We start from the raw sequence: 8,869 nt of genomic DNA, 5'->3' as shown, positions 1-8,869 counted from the left end.
ACGAATAATATCAATACTAAACATATGCACCAAGAGGTGAAGACTTCCATATTCTTATAGGAAAAGTTAAAATAGACAGTAAAACTATACTACTGGGGGAATTCAACCTCTCCCTCTCAGAACTAGATAAATATAACCACAAAATAAACAATAAAGAAGTTAAGGAGGTGAATAGAATTTTAGAAAAGTTAGATATGGTAGACCTCCGGAGAATACAAAATGGCGATAGAAAGGAACATGGTTTTTTCTCAGTGGTACATAACACTTGGGCAAAAATTGACCATGTACTAGGGCATAAAACCCTCACAATTCTGAAACTCAAAGAAGAGATTAATCAAATGGATATTAACAAAATTATCGAACTAATAACTAAATCTGAAAGCTGGATTTATGAAGCAACTAATAAAATTGGTACGCCTTTAGTTAATTAGATTTTAAAAAAAGAAAACCAAATTACCAGTATTAAAAATGAAAAGAATGAATTCACTACCAATGAAGAGGAAATTGAAGCAGTAATTAGGAGCTATTTTGCCCAACTGTATACCAACAAGTCTGACAATCACTGAAATGGATGAATACTTACAAAAACATAAACTGCACAGATTAACAGAAGAGGAATGAAATATTTAATTAATCCCATTTCAGAAAAAGAAATTGAAGAAAGACATCAATGAACTCCCTAAGAAAAAATCTCCAGGACCAAGTGGATTCACAAACGAATTCTACCAAACATTTAAAGAACAATTAATTCCAACACTATCTAAACTATTTGGAAAAATAGAAGAAGAAGGAGTCCTACCAAATTCTATCTATGATAGAAATATGGTGCTGATACCTAAACTGGGAAGAGCCAAAAGAGAGAAAGAAAATTATAAACCAATTTCCCTAATGAATATAGAGGGAAACATTTTAAATAAAATATTACCAAATAGATTACAGCATCTTATCATGAGGAAAATACACTATGAGCACATGGGATTTATGCCAGGAATGCAGGGCTGGTTCAATTTTAGGAAAATTATCAGCATACTTGCCTGTATCAATAACAAAATTCACAGAAAAAATATGATATTCTCAATAGATGCAGAAAAAGTTTTTGACAAAATACAGCATCCATATTTATTAAAAACACTGAAGAGCATAGAAATCAATGTAGTTTTCCTTAATATGAGGAGTAGCATCTATCTAAAACTATTATATGTAATGAGGATAAGCTAGAAGCATTTTCAATAAGATCAGTGGTGAAATGTACGCCCATTATCACCATTGTTGTTCAGTATTGTACAGAAATGTTAAATTTAGCAATGAGAAGAAAAAGAAATGGAAGGAATTAGAATAGGCAATGAACAAACTAATGTTTCACTTCTTGCAGATGATATGATAGTATACTTAGAGAATCCTAGAGAATCAACTAAAAAACTACTTGAAATAATTAACAACTTTGGAAAAGTTGCAGGATATAAAATAAACCTACACAAATCATCAGTATATCTACATATTACTAACAAAGCCAAGAAGCAAGATATTGAAAAAGAAATTCCATTTAAAGTGCCTGTAGACAACTTAAAATATTTGGGAGTTTGCTTGCCAAGACAAACCCAGAAGAACTACATGAACACAATTACAAAATACTTTTCACACAAATTAAGTCAGATCAAAATAATTGCAAAAGTATCAGCTGCTCATGGGTAGGCCACTCAAACATAATATAAAAAAGACAGTTCTACCTAACTAATTTACTTATTTAGTGCCATATCAATCAAACTACCAAAAATTATTTTCTAGAGTTAGGAAAAATAATAACAAAATTCATCTGAAAAAATAGAAGGTCCAGATTATCAAGCAAAATAATGAAAAGAAATGTAAGGGAAGGTGACCAACCCATACCAGATCTAAAACTGTGTTTTTAAAGCAGCAATCATCAAAACTACTTGATATTGGCTAAGAAAAAGAGTGGTGGATCAGTGGAATAGGTTAGGTACAAAAGACACCATAGTTAAAGATTATAGCAATCTATTATTTGATTAACTCAAAAATTCCAACTTGTGAGATAAAAACTATTTGATGAAAACTGCTAGGAAAATGGAAAAATAGTATGGGAAAAATGAAGCTTAGATCAACATCTTACACCATACACCAAGATAAAGTCAAAATGGGTTCATGATTTAGACATAAAGGGTGAGTTTATAATCAAATTGGGAGATCAAGGAATAGTTTGCCTGTCAGACCTATAGAGAAGGGAAGAATCTATGACCAAAGCAGAGATAGAGAAGATTATGAATTGCAAAATGGATACTTTTGATTATATTAAATTAAAAAGCTTTTTGCACAAAGTCAATGCAACCAAGGTTAGAAGGAAGTAAGAAAGCTGGAAAAAACAATTTTTATAGCGAATGTCTCTGATGAAGGCTTCATTTCTAAAATATATAGCGAACTAAGTCAAATTTGTAAGAGTACAAGTCATTCATTAACTGATAAATGGTTAAAGGATATGAACAGGCAGGTTTCAAATGAAGAAATTAAACCCATCTACATAGCAATGTGAAAGAATGCTCTAAATCACTATTGATCAGAGAAATACAAATTAAAACTCTGAGGTACCACATCACACCTCTCAGATTGGCTAACATGGCAAAGAAAGTAAATACTAAATGTTGGAAAACATGCGAGAAAATTGAAACACTAATGCATCGTTGATGGAATTGTGAACTGTTCCAACTGTTCTGGAGAGCAATTTGGAACTGTGCCCAAAGGGCTATAAAATTGTGCATACCCTTTGATCCAGAAATACCACTTCTATGTCTGTATCTCAAAGATATCATAAAAACATAAGAAGGGCCCACATGTACAAAAATATTTATAACAGTTTTTGTGTGGTGGCCAAGAATTAGAAATTAAGGGGATGCCCTTGAATTGGAGAATGGTTGGACAAGTTGTGATACATGAATGTAATGGAATACTATTATTCCAAAAGAAATGATGAGCAGTTGGACTTCAGAAAAATCTGAAAATACTTACATGAATTGATGGTGAGTGAAGTGAACAAAACTAGAAGAACGTTGTATACAGTAACAGCAACATTGTGCAATAACGAACTTTCAAAGACCTAACTCCTCTCAGCATTACAAGGCTCTAAGACAATTCCAAAAGACTCATGATGAAATATGCTGCCCACATTCAGAGACAGACCTATGGAATCTTAATGAAGATCAAAGCATACTATTTGTTGTTGTTCTTTGTTTCTTCTTTCTCATGATTATCCCTTTCGGTTCTGTTCTTTACAACATGACTAAAGTGGAAGTACGTTTAATATAATTGTACATGTGTAGCCTATATGAAATTCCTCCTGTCTTGGGAAGGGAGGTACAGAGGGAGAATATTTTGAACTTAAAATCCTATAGAAGTGAATGTTGACAACTAAAAACAAATAAACAAAATTTTTAAAAATAAAGAAATTCCTAGTTTCTTTCAAATCCTGGTTCTAAGCTACCTTCTACAAGCAACCTTTCATGATCCTTGTTTTTAATAAGCATGCAAATAGATATACACACATTTTTCTTTACTTTCTATTATTTTGATTAAATTTATCCGTCTTTACGGTTTTGCTCCAGGTAAAGTATAAGGTCCTGGAGGGCAGAAACTATTTTCATCTTCTCCTTTCTATTGCCAGCGTCTAGCAGTTGGCACAAAATTGGTGCTTACTAAATGTTTATTTGAAGTGAATGGAATTGAACTGAAGCCCTTTGAGATAATTACTCTGACATTCAGAGAATATTTACTCAATCATCATGAAGACAAAGAGAGAATTGGCATCCTCAGAGATGAAGGCTAGGATGGCCTCATTTGGGGGAGATTAAAAATTATTTTCCCATTAACTTCCACAAACTCAGTAAAATTGCACTTAAATGGAAGAACAACAAAATCAGGCTGAGCTGGAGTTACCATTAAAATGTGGTTATTACTAGTTATGATCCAGAACTCTGGTTTAATAAGAATGCATTTGAATCATTCTACCCTGTCCTCTCTTGAATCCCTACCCCCTCTATCACATCAATTGTATCTTGCCATACTTCAGTCTTAGATCATTCCCACCATTCACCACCATCACTCCTACATGCATGAAGGTGGAGAAAAACACAAATGCATTCCCTGTGCCCATTACATTTATATTATACAACTTCAACGAGACCTTGATTGCTTGCTATACCTACCTTTTTAACTCACTATCCCACTCTCTTCAGTGGCTCTTCCAAACATTTTCATTTCTTCCAAAACTTTCCATGGCTCTCTTTCACCTTACCCTCAAAGATGAGATCACTGACTCATATTTCACAGAAAAAAAAAATTGAAGTCATTTCCATGATCTTACTCTTCTCTCTTCTTCCTCGTTTCCTATCACTCAGATGTCTTCTACTTTCTCCTTGTTCATCCTTATCTCATGTGATGAAGTATTCTTACTCCTTACCAAGGCTAACTCTTCTACTTGTTCAAGAAATCCATTTCTATCCTCTCTCAACCAGCAGCTAACCACTCATTTTTATTCTATCACTTATTCTCTACCTCTCCCTATTTATTGGGTTATTCCCTACTGCCCACAAACATGCCCTTGTCTTCCCCATTCTTAAATATTCCTCCTTTCTATCCCTACGAATTATCATTCTGCATCTCTTTGGCTCTTTGTAGTTAAACTCCTTGAAAAGTCTATCTACAGGGAATGAACCACCAAGATTGCTAAGGAGAGACTGCAACTCAGTCAAACTCTTTTAACATTGCCTTCTAACAATAATCCCTCAAATCAAATTCTGGAAGGACAGAACCAATATAGTCATGGTGATAGTGCATATCTTTATTCCATGGCTAATAGAGACAGCTAGGTGATTCAAGGGGCAAACTCCTGGACTTGAAGTCAGGAAGACATGAGTTTTTATTTTACATCAGATGCATTTTAGTTATGTAACAGTGGGTAAGTCAATTAAACCCTAGAGGATCAAACAGTTAGCATATGTAAAATTCTTTAGAAACTTTAAAGCATTATGTGAATGCTAATAATTTATTTCATTATTGCCACCTTCAGATTTGATTTCTAATTGTGCACCTTTCTGCAACAATTTGTAACACAGAAATGCATGCTAAGATGAATAAATCGAATTTACCAGAGCAGTATCTCCTCATTTAGCATATTCTCAGGTTGTCCAGATCTGTAATAAAAAGGAACAGAATGAATAAATGTCATGATGAGACATTTTTTCCAATCTAAGACAACTTGGGACTTAGCAGGAAAGTCTGTGACACCAGAGTAATGATCAGCCTGGCACACACGTGACAGCAGCATGAGAGGTGGGCCTTGTAGTACAATGCAACAATAGTAGCAACACCTTCAAGAATTTTCAGCTTAGAGACTTAGATCAGATTCTGTTCAGAAAGTGATTACAGGGGACCAATTACTGGCACTGGATGCGGGTCTACCATTGCTTGGTAAGCATCTTGCCATTATATAGTTCTGTGTTGCAGTTTCAGAACAGAGAGGAGTGATTGTAATCAGTCACAGGGTAACAGAGACCCTCATATCAATTTCAAGGCAAAGAGGAATTTTGGTGCTTGTGGCTATAGGAGTTCAGGAGCTCTGTGTGGGTAAAGAACATAGCACTGTTCAAGAGAGCAGTGATTATATCTCTTCCCAGATCACATCACTTTGGAAGCACTAAAAACTTGCAGTCTTCCAAGCTAGCTCAGAAAATAGCAGAATGAAATAGCCTAAATCTTGAAAGAGTGCCTCCCCACCATGAGGTGGGCAGATACCAACTTTAACATAAAATTCAAACAAGAAATAGTCTGGAAGAGGTGGAGCCAAGATGGTGGAGTGAGAGCAACGACTCACCTAAGCTCTTGGACAAACTCCTTTGGATACCTCTGAAAGGAGAATCTGACTAAATTTTGGAGGTGTAGAATCCAGTGGGAGACAGACTGTGATGGATTCAGAGCCCAGGTTAGACTGGAAGGTCCACGGGAAGGATCTGTTCCACGGGGGTGAGCCCCCAGCTCACAGCACAGCATGGTCAGTGCAGCAGAGCAGAAGGGACCCGAGAAACCTGAGAGCTGCGGGCGGAAATGGTGGAACAGGAGACAAGCCAAACCGAGCCAGCGAGAGCCGCTGAGTGCCAGATATCAGCGCAGCAGCTCCTGAGACCTTCAGCCTGAAGATTAAACTTCCATAAGTCACATACTTGAACTTCAGGGAGCCAGGATGGAAGAGTGATCAGTAAATGCTCTCTCCTCCCCCCTTGATGACCATGAAAGAACCATAAAATATTTCCCCAGAAAAATCCTTGATCAGCAGGAACAGCAGAACAGGCCAAAAGTCTCATAACACCAAAGGCTAGGAAAATAGCTAAGGGGGATTCTTCCTACTGTGGCGGAAGCAAACCAGAAGGACAGAGGACCCAGGGCAGAGAAAACTCGCACTAGGACCCAGGCAAGCCTCAGTGCCAGGAGAGGAGCCCCAGGAGGGGTGGGAACATGCATTAGCATCTAGGCGTGCCTCAGCACTCCAGGGAAAATGGGAAGACAATAGGGCAGCTGGGATCACCATCTCCTGAGCTTGCCTTTGCCTCAGTTCAGCTGAGGAGGTCTCCTGTGACCAGACCACTCCTCCCACACACTTAGCAAGCCAACCCCAGGGTTGATCCGGGAAACAAAACCTGCTTTTAGCTTTTTCACACATCAGCTCAACACAAAGTTCTGTAGCTTCTAACTGAAAGAACCAGAAGCTACAATACTCAGTCAACATCATGAACAGGAAAAGGCAGATGAAGGGTTAAAAAACCATAGAATCTTTCTATGGGGATAAGGACCAAAACACAAACACCAAAGAGGTCAGAGCTGAGACCGTACTTGCATCTGAAACTTCAGAAGGGACTATGAACTTCTCACAAGCATGAGCAGCTCTCCTGGAACAGCTGAAGAAGGAAATAGAAGAAAAACTGGCCAATGATTTTAAAATTATGAAAAAAGAATTCACTGATGAGAACATCACTTTGAAAAGGAAAATTGAATAAATGGAAAAGGAAGTTCAAAAATTAACTGGAGAAAATAATTCCCTAAAAGGAAGAGTTGATCAAACAGAAAAGGAAACCCAAAACCTAACTGGGAAAATTGGTCAAATGGAAAAGGAAACCCAAAATCTAACTGGGAAAATTGGTCGAATGAAAAAGGAAGTACAAAAATTAACTGGAGAAAATAGCTACTTAAAGGGAAAAATTGGTCAGATGAAAAAGGAGATGCAAAAGTTAACTGAAGAAAACAATATGATAAAGATTAGAATTGGGCAAGTAGAAACTAATGACTCAATGAGGCAGCAAGAATCAGTCAAACAAAATCTAAAGAATGAAAAGATAGAAGAAAAGGTAAACTATTTAATTGGAAAAACAACTGACCTGGAAAATAGATCCAGAAGAGAAAATTTAAGAATTATTGGCCTGCCAGAAACCCATGATGAAGAAAAGAGTGTGGACAATATCTTCCAGGAAATCATCAAGGAAAACTGCCCAGAAGTGCTAGATTCAGAGGGCAAAATAGACATCAAAAGAATCCACCATTCCCCTCCCGAAAGGGATCCCAAACTCAAAACCCCAAGAAATATCGTTGCCAAATTCCAGAGCTATCAAGTGAAGGAGAAAATACTACAAGCAGCCAGAAAGAAACAATTCAAATATTAACGACATACAGTCAGGATCACACAGGACCTTGCAGCTTCTACATTAAAAGATCGAAAGAATTGGAACCCAATATTCCGTAAGGCAAAGGAGTTGGGACTTCAACCAAGGATCAACTACCCAGCAAAGTTCAGCATAACATTTCAGGCAAGGAGAAAGTCATTCAACGAAATAAGGGATTTCCAGAGCTTCCTGACCAAAACGCTAGAACTCAATAGACAATTCGATCTTCAAATGCAGGTCTCAAGAGAATCATAAAAAGGTAAACAGGGGAGAAAAACAAAAACAAAAACTTGTTACTCAATTAGGGCAAACTGTTTACCTCCCTATAAGGGAAGATGATACCTGTAAATCTTGAGAAATGTGCAGCTCTTATGATAAAAAGGGATATACATAGAGGGAACGGGTATAAAGTAAATGATGTCATGTCAAAAATGCGGTTTAAGTATGAGAAGGGATTGTAATAGGAGGTGTGAAAAGGAGGAAGCAGAAAATGGCAAATTACATCACAGGAAGAAGTACAAAATTATAGTAGAGGGAAGGAGGGGAGGGAGATGAGCATTGTTTGAGAGGTACTCTCATCAGATTTATTTAAAGGAGGGAACAATAAACTTAAGTAGATAATCCTAACTATCTCTATAGGTAGTAGGAGGGGAAGGAGAAAGAAAGGGTAGGGAGGCTAAAAGGGAGGGAAGAAGCAATAGAAGTAAAAGGAAGTAAAAGGGAAGGGGGCTAAAGGAAGGAGGGGAAGGCTGCAGGAGGAGGGGGTGAAAAGTGAATACTATTGAGGAGGGGAAGGGAGACGGGAGAGCTAAAAGCACAAATGGTGGGAAAGAGGATGGAGGGAAATACACAGATTGTAATCATAACTGTGAATGTGAATGGAATGAATTCTCCCATAAAACGGAGACAGATAGCAGAATGGATTAAAAGCCATAATCCAACAATACGCTGCTTACAAGAAACACATTTGAAACGGGGGGATACACATAGGATAAAGGTCAAAGGATGGAGCAGAACATATTGTGCTTCAGCTCATGTAAGAAAGGCAGGAGTAGCAATCCTAATCTCAGACAAAGCAAAAGCAGAAATAGATCTAATCAAAAGGGATAAGGATGGAAACTATATCCTGCTAAAAGGCACCATAGACAATGAAG

Source organism: Notamacropus eugenii, chromosome 2 (genome assembly GCF_028372415.1).
Source record: "Notamacropus eugenii isolate mMacEug1 chromosome 2, mMacEug1.pri_v2, whole genome shotgun sequence".
NCBI classification, from domain to species: domain Eukaryota; kingdom Metazoa; phylum Chordata; class Mammalia; order Diprotodontia; family Macropodidae; genus Notamacropus; species Notamacropus eugenii.
Note: the sequence above shows the minus strand (reverse complement) of the source record.